This window comes from Elephantulus edwardii, unplaced genomic scaffold (genome assembly GCF_000299155.1).
Source record: "Elephantulus edwardii isolate Elephantulus edwardi_28Jun2011 unplaced genomic scaffold, EleEdw1.0 scaffold00006, whole genome shotgun sequence".
Taxonomy (NCBI): domain Eukaryota; kingdom Metazoa; phylum Chordata; class Mammalia; order Macroscelidea; family Macroscelididae; genus Elephantulus; species Elephantulus edwardii.
This window is the reverse complement of record NW_006399756.1, coordinates 2,973,541-2,985,285: the sequence shown is the minus strand read 5'-3', so window position 1 is coordinate 2,985,285 and position 11,745 is coordinate 2,973,541.

Here is an 11,745-nt window from a genome sequence, read left to right as displayed (position 1 = left end):
CCCTGCTTGCAACATGCCCAAATTATGTCAGATGAAGCTTCAGAATCCTTGACTCCAGGGAACATTCTGGCTTCACCCTCTCCAGGACAAACCTGTTTATTCTCCTAGCAGTCCATGGTATATTCAACGGCGTCTCTTATTATATATTTAACTACAGCATGATTTTAAAAACAAAAAGATGCATTCCATTTCCAAGTAAGTCAATTCCTAGATCTGTGCCTGAGATAAGTTACATCATCTCAGATTCATGGTCTACAAAAAGCAAATAATGCCATCTTCCTCTTGGAATTATTCCAACCAAACCAGAGACGCTGCCGTTGAATCCATTTTGACTCACAGTGACCCGACAGCACAGAGAACAACTTCTCCAGTGATTCCAAGGCTGAAAATATTTCAAGAAGCAGACTGCATCATCTTTGTCTCAGAGAGGGGTTGGTGGGCTTGAACCACTAACCTTTCAGTTAGCAGACAAAAATGTCTTACAGTCAGAACCAAAAGAAATCCTCTTAGAACTGCTACCCCAAAGCACGTCCATGACCATCTAATCAATTCTGACGTGTGGCATCCCCCATGGGGTTTCTGAGCCTTACCAGGAGGGTCTGTCTCATTCTTCTCCCTCAAAGCAGCTGGTGTGTTTGAACTGCCCACCTTGGTATCAGTAGCCAGGAGATAAGGTAACATACTGCTTTGGGTAAGTCCTCTGTCAGTGATCTCTCCAAAATATTGAAGAGCAGTGATGTCAGTTTGGAGACTAAGGTGCGCCTGACTCTTCAATTATTTGCTATGCATCTTAGAGCTGGATGATGAATAAAGGTGACAGAAGAATAACTGATGCCTTTGAGTTGTGGTGCTGGAGGAAAAATATCTGAATATTCCAGGGACTGCCGAAAGAATGAGAAGGTATATCCGGGAAAGAGTGCAGCTTGAGTGTTCTCGGAGGCAAGGACAACAGAGCTTCACCTCTCATACTTTGGGCATGATGCTTGGAAGGGTGGAGTGTCAGCAAGAGAAAGGAAGACCCCATCGAGATGAATTGACACAGTGAGTGCAGCAACGGGCTCAAGTGTGTCAGAAACAGTGAGGGTGGCACGGGGCAGGATGGGATTTAGAGCTGTTGCTCACAGAGCTGCTCTGAGTTGTGCTTGACTTGACAGCACCTAACAACAATCTGTCCTTTACCAATCCCATAATACCTCACTGCAGGCTCCTCTTGGGACCACAGAAGAAGGTGAAGTTAGATGATGCCGGTGCTACTTCCATCCATGCCTATGCTTTCTCTACCTCCTCAGATATACACGGCTTATCACCTACTCACATATTAAAACACTTCCGGGGTATTTGCATCCTTTTCAACCCAGCTTCTGGCATCCACTTCCAGAATGGCTTGCCTCTGGAAACTCCATGAACAGTGCTCAGATCTTCCGTTCATAGGATCACTATGAGTCATGTACGACTCGACGGCAACTAAGAACAACAACAGCTCCACAACTGGTAAATATCAATGCTTGTTCCATTCCAAAACAAAAGCCAGTTATTTGACAGAACACAGAAATTATTAGAGAATATCATTAAGATTAAAACTTGCTGAAGATTATTAAAAATTAGCCAGAGCAGTGCATCCACTGAGAACTACTAGAAAATTTGAGCTGGAGTCAGAAAAGGCCATGGGATAAGGGATATCACTGCTGATGTCACTTGAATGTTGGTTGACTGAAAGCAGAGAATATAAAAAAAGTTGTTTAAATATATTTTACGGACTATGCAAAGGTGTCCAACTATGTGGTCATAATAAAGTGTGGATAACAATGAGAGAAAATGAGGATTCTAGAACATTTAATTGTGCAAGTAGCAGTTGTCCCAATAGAGCCAGGGGATGCTGCGTGGTTTAAAACCAATAAAGGTGTTTGCCAGGGCTGCATTCCTTCACTGTACACATCCCATCACATATTGAGGAAGTAATTCCAGAAGCTAAACTGTAGGAAGAAGAATGTCTTCAGAATTGGAAGAAAATGCAACATACAACATTGTGTAGATCCACAACCTTGCTTGTTCAAAGTCAGGAGGACGTGAAGTACTTACTGAAGCAGAACGAAGACTGCAGCCTTTTTAATACGGATTATATCTCAACATCAGGAAAGCAGTAATTCCCACCACTGGACCAATGACCATATCATGATAGATGGAGATAAGATTGAAGTTGTCAAGGACTTAATTTTATTTGGATCGATAATTTAACACCCATGGCAGCAGTAATTAAGAAATCAAAAGACACATTGTGTTGGGTAGATCTGCCACCAAGAACCCACTTAAAGTGCTAGAGAGTAGGATGTCAGCTTAAAGGCTAAAGCCATGGCCTTTCCAGTTGTTTCCAATGCATCTGAACAGCACACTGGATGTATTGCACAATGAATAAAAAAGACCAAACAGTTGATTCTTTGGCTCGTAGTGTTGGCATCCAGAGGACTTTACCAAAAGAGCAAACAAGTACTTTTGGGAAGAAGAGAAGCTTCAATGCTTTTAAAAGCAAAGATGATGAGACTTCATCTCCAATACCTGGACACGCTATCAGGAGGAGTGAGGCCGTGGAAAAGAGTGTCCTGCTTGGTGACGTTGATGGTCAATGAAGAAGACCCTAAACGAGGTGGGCTGACACTGCGACTTAAGAGCAGACATCAGCACAGCAGACACCACGAGCATGGTGGACGCCAGGTGGGGTGTAGTTCTGTTGGACACGGGGTCACTGTGAGTGGAACTAACCCGTAACACGCAACAACCATCAGTCCATGTCTCTGGCTGCATCCTGCAGAAATACACCCTTCATGCACCCAGGAAGCAAACCAGAGACTTATGGAAGCAGCTGAAGAAAAAGGAAGGCTGGAGATAACCTCAGGTCCCACCTGGTGGCCTCAGAGATGAAAGCCTGCTGGGCATGCGCGCCAGGTCTTCATGTCCTTCTCAGGCTCCTGTCCAGGGGGAAGGGGACAGGCAAGTTTGCAAACAAGTGACTCCAGGAGAATCCTGTTTGATATGAAAGACAAAAGGTGACAGGCTGAGAGAGGACAGACGGAGAGAGCCAGGCACCTGTGGGTGCTCGGAAAGCCTGTGGAAATCGCACACGGTGGAGGCGGTTTTTACCTTTCACTTCATACATTCTGAGCTGCATGGATTTTCAGTACAAGATTGACAGCCAATGGGACTCATTCCTGGAGCCAAACATCTTTGCACCTGTTTTTATCCAACAGAGAGAAAACAGGTTTAACCTAGGCAATTATGCACTTGTGATATCCAAGGTGACATGGCAGGGTGGGGGGATGACAGATAGAGAGCCAGGGCAAGAGGGAAGGAGAGAAAGAGGAGTGGAGAGAAAGAGAGACAGAAAGAGAAACAAGGAGGGAGAGAGAGAGGAGGGAGAAGGAGGTGGCAGGGAGGGAGAAGTGCGATGGGCCCCTGGGGCCAGGCCATGCTGAGCTCTGTCCATGTGCACATTTAAGACTTGGTTCACTTTGTATCATGGTCCCCTCTGTGTTTCTGAGATGTTCCAGGTCGTGGCTAAGCCCCACGCCATCAATCTCACACGAGTGCAAAGGAGCCAAGCATGACACAGGCCTAATTAGGAACTCGGAATGGAGACCAAGAGGGAAAGCAGCACACAACGCTGAGAGTGCTCACAAAACGACAGCTGCCAAATGTTTGCACTCTGAATTCCACCTCCAGTGGGTAAGAGGCCCCAGACCCCAGAACGCTGAACAAAAGTCCATGTGGTTCCGTTTTTATGGGTGAATCTGAAACCAGGTGGCGCTGGAAAGAGCGTTCCCACAGCCCCTGCCCTCCTGTGGTTTCACTGACTTCTTAGAATGTTTCGCTGAAGCAAAATTATAAACATGAATCTCTTCTAAGCAAGCAAACTTTCATACCAAGTATGCCAATTACAGGCTTGTCATTTTCTCTTTGTAAACCCCAATTTTCAGCCATAAAAAATATGCTTAGAACACAATTTTTTAAGCTCAAAAGAAGCAATTGTTTGGTTTTTGTGCATTCTGGGGTTGGTTTGTTTTTTTTCTTTCTTACTTTTTTTTTTCCTGTGGGTTGGGGGGATTTGCAAATATCTTCTTAGTTTTCTTAAGAGAAAACAATGATACACAAATTAAGCCTCGCTGGTTTTGATCACAATGCAGAGGTTCTCTATTATCAAATTATTTCCAGGTTTAAAAAGCGCTAAGCCACCATGGACGAACCTTGAAAACATGCTGAGTGAAGCTGATCATGAGATGATGGCTACGGAATGTGCTCTCTTATTTCTAGGAACGATCTCAAAAAGGGAAATGTACAGAGATCAGAGGTGGGGAATCATGGCTTAGGAAGCTTCCAGTTTCCGTTTATGAAGATGGGAAATTTGGCAAAGGAGCCTGATGATGATATGTCGTGTCTTCGTTACTGAACTGGACACCTGCAAATACTGGGCTGGCAACTGACGTGCTATTTCCAAGAGGCCCTGGTGGTACAGTAGCTTAAGCGTTGGATTGCTAAACAAAATGTCAACATTTCAAACCCAACCTACACTGCTTAGGAGAAAGGTGAGGTCTTCAATTCCTACAAAGATTTATAATTCAATACTGTCAAGTGGGTTCCTACTCACAGTGTCTGCCCTACCTGTCAACTTTCCAAGGCTGCAAAACTTAACTGGAGGACACTGTCCAGCTCTTCCCCTCAGAGTCACTGGTGGATTCAAGTCACCAGAAACATGTGGCCTTTGAGTTACCAACACGGCATGCCACCAGCAAAGCCACGAGAGCTGTGGCCCTGGGAATCCGGACAGTCGCCGTGACTTGGGATGACTTGATGGCAGTGGGTCTGGTTTTTGATGCCAGGTGCCATCTATATTTTCTTTTTTTTTTTAGGTTGGTTGGTACTGAATACGTTTATTATGTCTTGCCTTATACTTGGGTCAGAGGCACATTTTATTCTTCTATCTCTTTGTCTCTGATACCGGAAGTTTTTGAAACCGTTCTAAATAGAAAATTTTAAACACAAAGATGTCATAGATAGTTAATCAAACATCCAAGCTAGCTTTTCAGAAAGCAAGAGGAAAGGTATGAGCCTCTGTGCCATCTATATTTTCTAAATAACAGAAAAATGCTAAGCCATGAGAGAATTTTTTTCTAATGTTACAGACAGAAGGGGCTCATGGAGGTGGAGGAGCAAGGAGGCAGGCACTATTTATGCAGAGAGAGACCAGGAGAAGCAAGAACTCAAGTCCAAGTATCACCAAGGAGCCCATGAAAGCCTTAGAATAAAGGTAGCCCTGCAAACTGGGCAGACCGGCACCTGGGCACATGGTGAGGGTGAACAGGGGACTGTAGACGGGACTGGAACTCTTTGTTAGGTACACACAGGCTCATTTGAATCATTATTGCCATGTGTGGTTCTGTGTGGTTTAATACAGCTATACCTTTCCCTAACCGCTACATCCTCTAACTCTGACACACTTGAAGATAGAAGATCTACAGGGAAATGTAGAATCAAGAGCCACAGACACTGGGTTACAGTTCATGAGAATTTGCAATTTAAGTATATGATGACGGAGAGGGGGCTGGAGACGCCCTGGGAAATGGATCTTTTCTGAGGCTACATCTACAAGTAGGTTAATTAAGTCACCAACATTCTGTGGAGTAGAGTGTAAAACAGTCAGCAGTGCACCCTTTGCAGGGGTTGCACAGTTTAAAAGCCACACCAGTGGAGAAGGAAGAGGTGGGAAGCTTCTGCCAGGCTTCTCTCTTGGCTGCCTCTGGTGGAGACAGGGGAGCCAGGCTGTTCTCTTCAATCCCACCAACCCCAAAGCTTCTAGGGAGTAAGAAGTGGGTCACAGGTCAGAGCAGAGGGAGCCCAGGCCCCCTTCAGATTTACGACAGAAGAACTATCCTCCTCATTAAAAGTGTCAATTTGAAGAAGTGGGTTCACAGGACCCTGGGTAGATGGATGCACTAGGCTTGGGCAGATGAGTGAGGGTTCAGGGTAAGTGCACAGGGTATCACAGTGACATAATGGACATGAAGGGTGACCATGTGGGTATAAATGAGGCCAGAGTAGCACATGTGGACGCATGGGGAAGCTCTCAGGGACCCTGGGTTGATGTGTAAGATGTTCGCATGGGTGCTCCAGGGGTCCCAGGGTCAGGGGGACATTAGACAGCTCAGGCGCACAGGGACTGCAGTCTCCAGGAGGGAAATGAGCAGCACCTATGGTGGGAGGAGGCCCAGTGACCCCTCCAGGAAGTGCTAGTGTCTCAGACCCTCCTGCCAAGCCCTTGAGCTCCCTGCAGGAAGTCTCATACTGTGCCAGCAGGGCGGATCAAAAGGGCAGATGGGAAGAATGTACACAAGGGTAGAGGTCATTGACTTGTGGTGTTGGTGGTTATATCGTGGATGCCAGAAGAACCAACCAACCTGGCTTGGATGAAGTGTGGACAGAGTGCGCCTAGGAGCAGGGATGTTGAACCTTTGCCTAATGTGCTTGGGTCATACTGTCAGGAGGACCAGTCCCTAGAGAAGGACAAAGTAAAGTAGAGGGCCTTTGAAGAGGAGGAAGGTGATAAGAATAACTGACACTGGGACTGAGTAAAGGCTGCAGGTATGTGCAGAGCAGTGCAGTGTCTCTGTTGTACACTGGGAGTTACGACCAACAGAGCCTGCGAAGAGCTGAAGATGTGAGGTGCATTGTCTGTCAGTGATGTCCGTAGAGGGAAAGCAGGACAGGAAACCTGATCACTTTACTACAAGGCGGTGCTTCTTACACACTGAAATTTATAAAACTAAGAGGGGTGTGAATAACGCAGGTTCTGACCCAATGGGTCTGGGATGGGGCCTGAGAGTAAGCCTCTCTACCAAGAGACTGGCCACCAGAGAGAGGCTGCTGGCCCCTAGACCATGCTTGAAGTAGCAGGCCTGCCTGCCAGGCTCCCTCGGGGAGTGGGACTTAGTGTGGACCTGCATTGTGTCATATCTGCTAAACAGATGGACTGTTGTCAAGTAAGTCCGAATTCGTGAGAAGTACCAACTTACTGTTACAATGAGACTGGTTGTTGTTGTGGTTGTGGTGTTATGTGCTAATCTCACTGTCTCTGATGCACCTTTCCCCGTTACTCCCGTCACTGAGTCAACCCATCTCATCCAGGGTGTCCCTCTCTTGCACTGTCCTTCCACCCTCCCCAAAGACTGCTCCCTTCTGGCAACATAGCCAAAGCATGTCAGATAGAGCTTTAAAATCCTTGCCTCCGAGGAACAGCTTGGTTTCACTGTCTCCAGGACGGACTTGTTTGATGAGACTGTGGGAATGTTCTAAACAATGGCCTGTGCAAACCTCTTGGCTTAGAACTGAAAGCACTCCCAGGTGCCGCTCTTTATCCACGACGCCTACAGTGTGAAGAGCAGCACCGAGAGGACCGTGCTCCTCAGAGCAATCCACCATCCAGGACCAGTGGCTGCATTTGCCCAAAGCAAAGTGCAGGAGACAGAAGGGGCAGGAACTGGAAACTCCGAGTGGACACAGGGGAGCACTGACACTGTGGGGAGAGCCACAATGTAATGGGAGATCTGTAGAGAAATCACTAAAAACAAATCATTTCTTCTTACATTTTTATAAGTAGCTGTTGAGTGTCATCAAGTTGGGACCAACTACAGCTGACCCTCCGGTGGTTTTCAGAGGCAGAAACTGCACGAAAGGAGACTGCCCATCGCTTTCCCATGGAACAGCTAGTGGATTCCACACAGCGAGCCTCCAGCTTGGCATCACGGCTCCGTACCACCCACTAGGCCACTAGAGTTCTCCACATTGTTGTTGTTGTTGTTGTTTTTATTTTATTCTGATTTATTTACAAAGTTTGAATACATTGTTTTTCACAAAAGATCCTTCCCATTTCCTTCACTCCACCCACCTATCGATTGTCTCCACATTTTTTAAAGAAATGTTAAATAAGATAGACATGAGTTGTGAAACCCACAAGGCAAACATGAACACATACATTTTTTTCCAAAAGTGTTACAAAAAAATAACCCTAGATGGTATATAAATTATAACTAATGTATCCCATAATAAGTGTTGTAAATTTTCAGCTCTGTTCCTGTAGTTGGAGCTCTGGCGGCCTAGTGGGTACAGTTCCTCACAACCTAAAGGCAGGCAATTTGAAGCTATCAGCTGCTCCACAGGAGAAACATGGGTATTATCCTGCCACGTGACTGACATCCCTGAGGTAATGCGTTTGCCTGGGTTCTTTTATTAGGCTGTATGCTTTATTTAGTTATTAAGGCCTATAGTTAAAATACAATTTGGAAATGGGCTGTTATTGTTATGATACAGGATTGATGTAGGATGTGTCTCCTTGATCTTCTTCTCTCTTTTGGAAGATAAAAGAGAAGTAAAAAGTAGATGATGGCTGTTACTAAGAAGATGGCACAAAAAACTAAAAAGAAGTCTCTGACCCTCCCAAAACTGAAGCCAAAGCAAAGGCATTGAAGGCCAAAAAGGCTGTCCTTAAGGACAACCACAGCCACAAAGAGAGAGAGAGAGAGGATGCCCACTGAGCACTGCGCACATCACCCTCCTTCCAGAAGCCTAAGAAGCTGAGACTCCGAAGAGCACCCCCAGGAGAAACAAGCTTGACCACTATGTCATCATCGAGTTTCCCCTGACCACTGAGTCAGCCATGAAGTAGACAGAGGATGACAACACACTTGTGTTCATTATGGACGTCAAGGTCAACAAGCACCAAATCAAACAAACTGTAAAGGTCTATGACACCGATGTGGCCAACGTCAACTCCTTGATTAGGCTTGATGGAGAGAAGGCCTGTGTTCGACTTGTCCAGACTATGATGCTTTGGATCTTGGCAACAAAATTGGGATCATCAAAACTGAGTCCAACTGGCTAATTCAAAATATAAATTTTTCTCACAAAAAGAAAAGCAGATGAGGAAACAAGTGACAAGACATGCAAAGATCATCAGGTGCAGAAGCTCAAGAGACACAATCTTCCTCCAGAGCTCTTGCCCTGTTTGGGATTCTAGCACCTAAACTGTAAGAAACAGCATTCCCATTCATTAAAGCCGTCACTTGTGGAATTTCTATTATAGCTTTGGTGACCTGGTGGTAAGCAGCTTCCTTGCATTCCAAGGACTTGTGGTTCGAATCCACCAGCTTCTCTGTGGGAGAAGGATGGAAAAATCTCTTTCCCTGTGATTTATTACCTCTGAAAACCTGCTGGAGAGTCAGCTCTGAGTCAGTTCCAACTCTACAGCAAACAAGAACAAAGGTAACTAGGACAGATGAGTGTATAGGATCATCAGTGACGTAGCAGCAGACACTAATTTTTTCTTCTAAACAAAGACACAAATTCAAACTCATTTTGTAAGACAAAGCCACAGGGATGAATATTAAGCACACAGAGAGCACCCCAGTTACGAACCGCACACAATTATTTACTGGCTGCTTGCCAGGAGCAAAAGTATCCACTTAAAGGCTAAGATGCAGTTGGCCCAAACCATGTTATTTTCAATTGTCTCTGGTGGCTTTGTGGTAAAGAATTTTGCTGTCAACCCAGAGACACATGCTTAAAATCCACTGGTTACTTTACAACAGAAAGATAGTCAATCTCCTCCTATGAAATTCACTACCTCTGCAAGCCTATTGGATAGTCACCTGTGGATTTTCTCTGACTTGACAGAACACAGCAACCTGTGTGCATGTGGAAGTTAGATAATAAGTAAGGTAGCTGGTTCAAAGAAGAATCAATGTGGTGGTAGTGAAGAATATTGAATGTACCAAGGACCACCAAAAAAAAAAAAATCAACCAAACTTCCTGAAAGAAGTACAACCAGGTTGCTCCTTAGAGATGATGAAATGTCATCTCACCTTCTTCAGGCATATGAGGCATCAGTCCTTGGAAAAGAACAGATTGTGCTCAGAAAAGTCGAGACTCAAAAAAGGAATGGAAGACACGCATTGATATGAATTGGCAGTGACTCCAACAATGCCTTGAGCTTGATAGAAACTGTGTGGATGGCACAGGGTATTGGCAAGGCTTCCATCTGTTTTCCATGGGGTCACTATGCATTGTAGTCAATTGGAGGGCAGTTGTTAGGGTATTCTGTTGATTAAAACGGCTTCTTATTGTTGAGCCAACTGCCTCCACTCCAGGCAACTCTGGCCGGCAAGCACCTGAACCACATGCCTGTGGGGATCACAACTTCCCTGGGGGCAGGCAGCATGCCTACATCAACAGCTGTATGAGTCATTTCTTCCTCACAGAGCATATTAGCCTATCTACAAGGGGATTGGCTAATCTTTCCATTAAATTGAGTAGATATAATGGCAGAAAATCAGAAAAAATAAAGTAGATGTCAAAAGAGACCTTGAAAATCGCACTAGCACAATGAGAAGCCAAAACAAAGAGAACGGATTCCAAAGGGCAGCTTAAGAAAGCAAAGCCAGTTATTATAAAGGAATATGCAGAGACCTAGAATTGGAGAATAAAGAGGGAAGAATTCACTTAGCATTTCTCAAACAAAAAGAATTTGAAAAACAAATTCAAGTCTCGAGATGCAATACTTTGAATGCTATGAGCAAAATTTTGAATGATTCAGGAAGAACTTACAGAAGATGGAACGAATATAAAGAATCACTGCAGCAAAAAGAATTGGCAAACAATGAAATATTTAAGGAAGTACTATATGGTCAAGAATCAGTGGTAATTAAAAAAAAAAGAGTCAGTGGTAATAGAGGAAGAAGTTCAAGCTGCAGTGAAGACACTGGTAAAAAATAAGGCCCCAGGAACTGATGGGATACCAACTTGCATGTTTCAAATGACAGCTATAGCCTGGATGTGCTCACCAAAGTTTGCCAGGAAATTTGGAGGACAGCTACGTGGCCAATTGACTTTAAAAGATGGTATTTGTTACCACTCCCAAGAATGGGGATCCAATAGAATGTGGAATTTATTGAAGAATCTCATTAATATCACATGCAAGCAAAATATTGTTGAAGATTATTTAAAATTGGCTAGAGAAGTACATAGAGAACTACTAGAAATTCAAGTTAGATTTAGAAGGGGCTGTGGCACCAGAAATATCATTGCTGATGTTAGATAAATAGTGGCGGCTGAAAGCAGAGAACACCAAAGGAATGCCTATTTATACTTCATTGATAATGCAAAGGCATATGACTAACATGTTGCAGACCGAGGGTAAAGTGTTTTTATAATTATTAATAATGAGACAGACAGCCAGGAATGAGATTGAACAGAGAGCATGAAAAACAGGGGCCAGCAGTTCTCCACTGAATACCCCTATTCCAGGTTCCCTGTATCTTTATTGAAAATTATCAGGAAGTAAATCGCAAGGAATTTAATGCAAATGAAGCCAAGCTCTTTCTATTGAAAACCTTCCACTTGACTCAGAAGGGAGGGGTCAGCAAATGCAAGAATCTGGTAAACATTTAAGAATTGCCTTGGTGCCTAAGGGTGAATTCTAGCTTGAACCACTCCTGCCCCATGTCTTGAGATAGCTTTCAGTTTATTACAAGTGTTTAGTATTGGCTTCCCATACTAACATTCAGAAGAATGGGAATCGCAAAACACTTAATTGTGCTCATGTAAAACCTGTACCTAGAACAAGAGGCTGTAGTGCAAACAGAGCAAGAAAACTCTATATGGCTTAAAATTAAGAAACATGTGTGTCAAGTTTGCATCCTTCCTCCA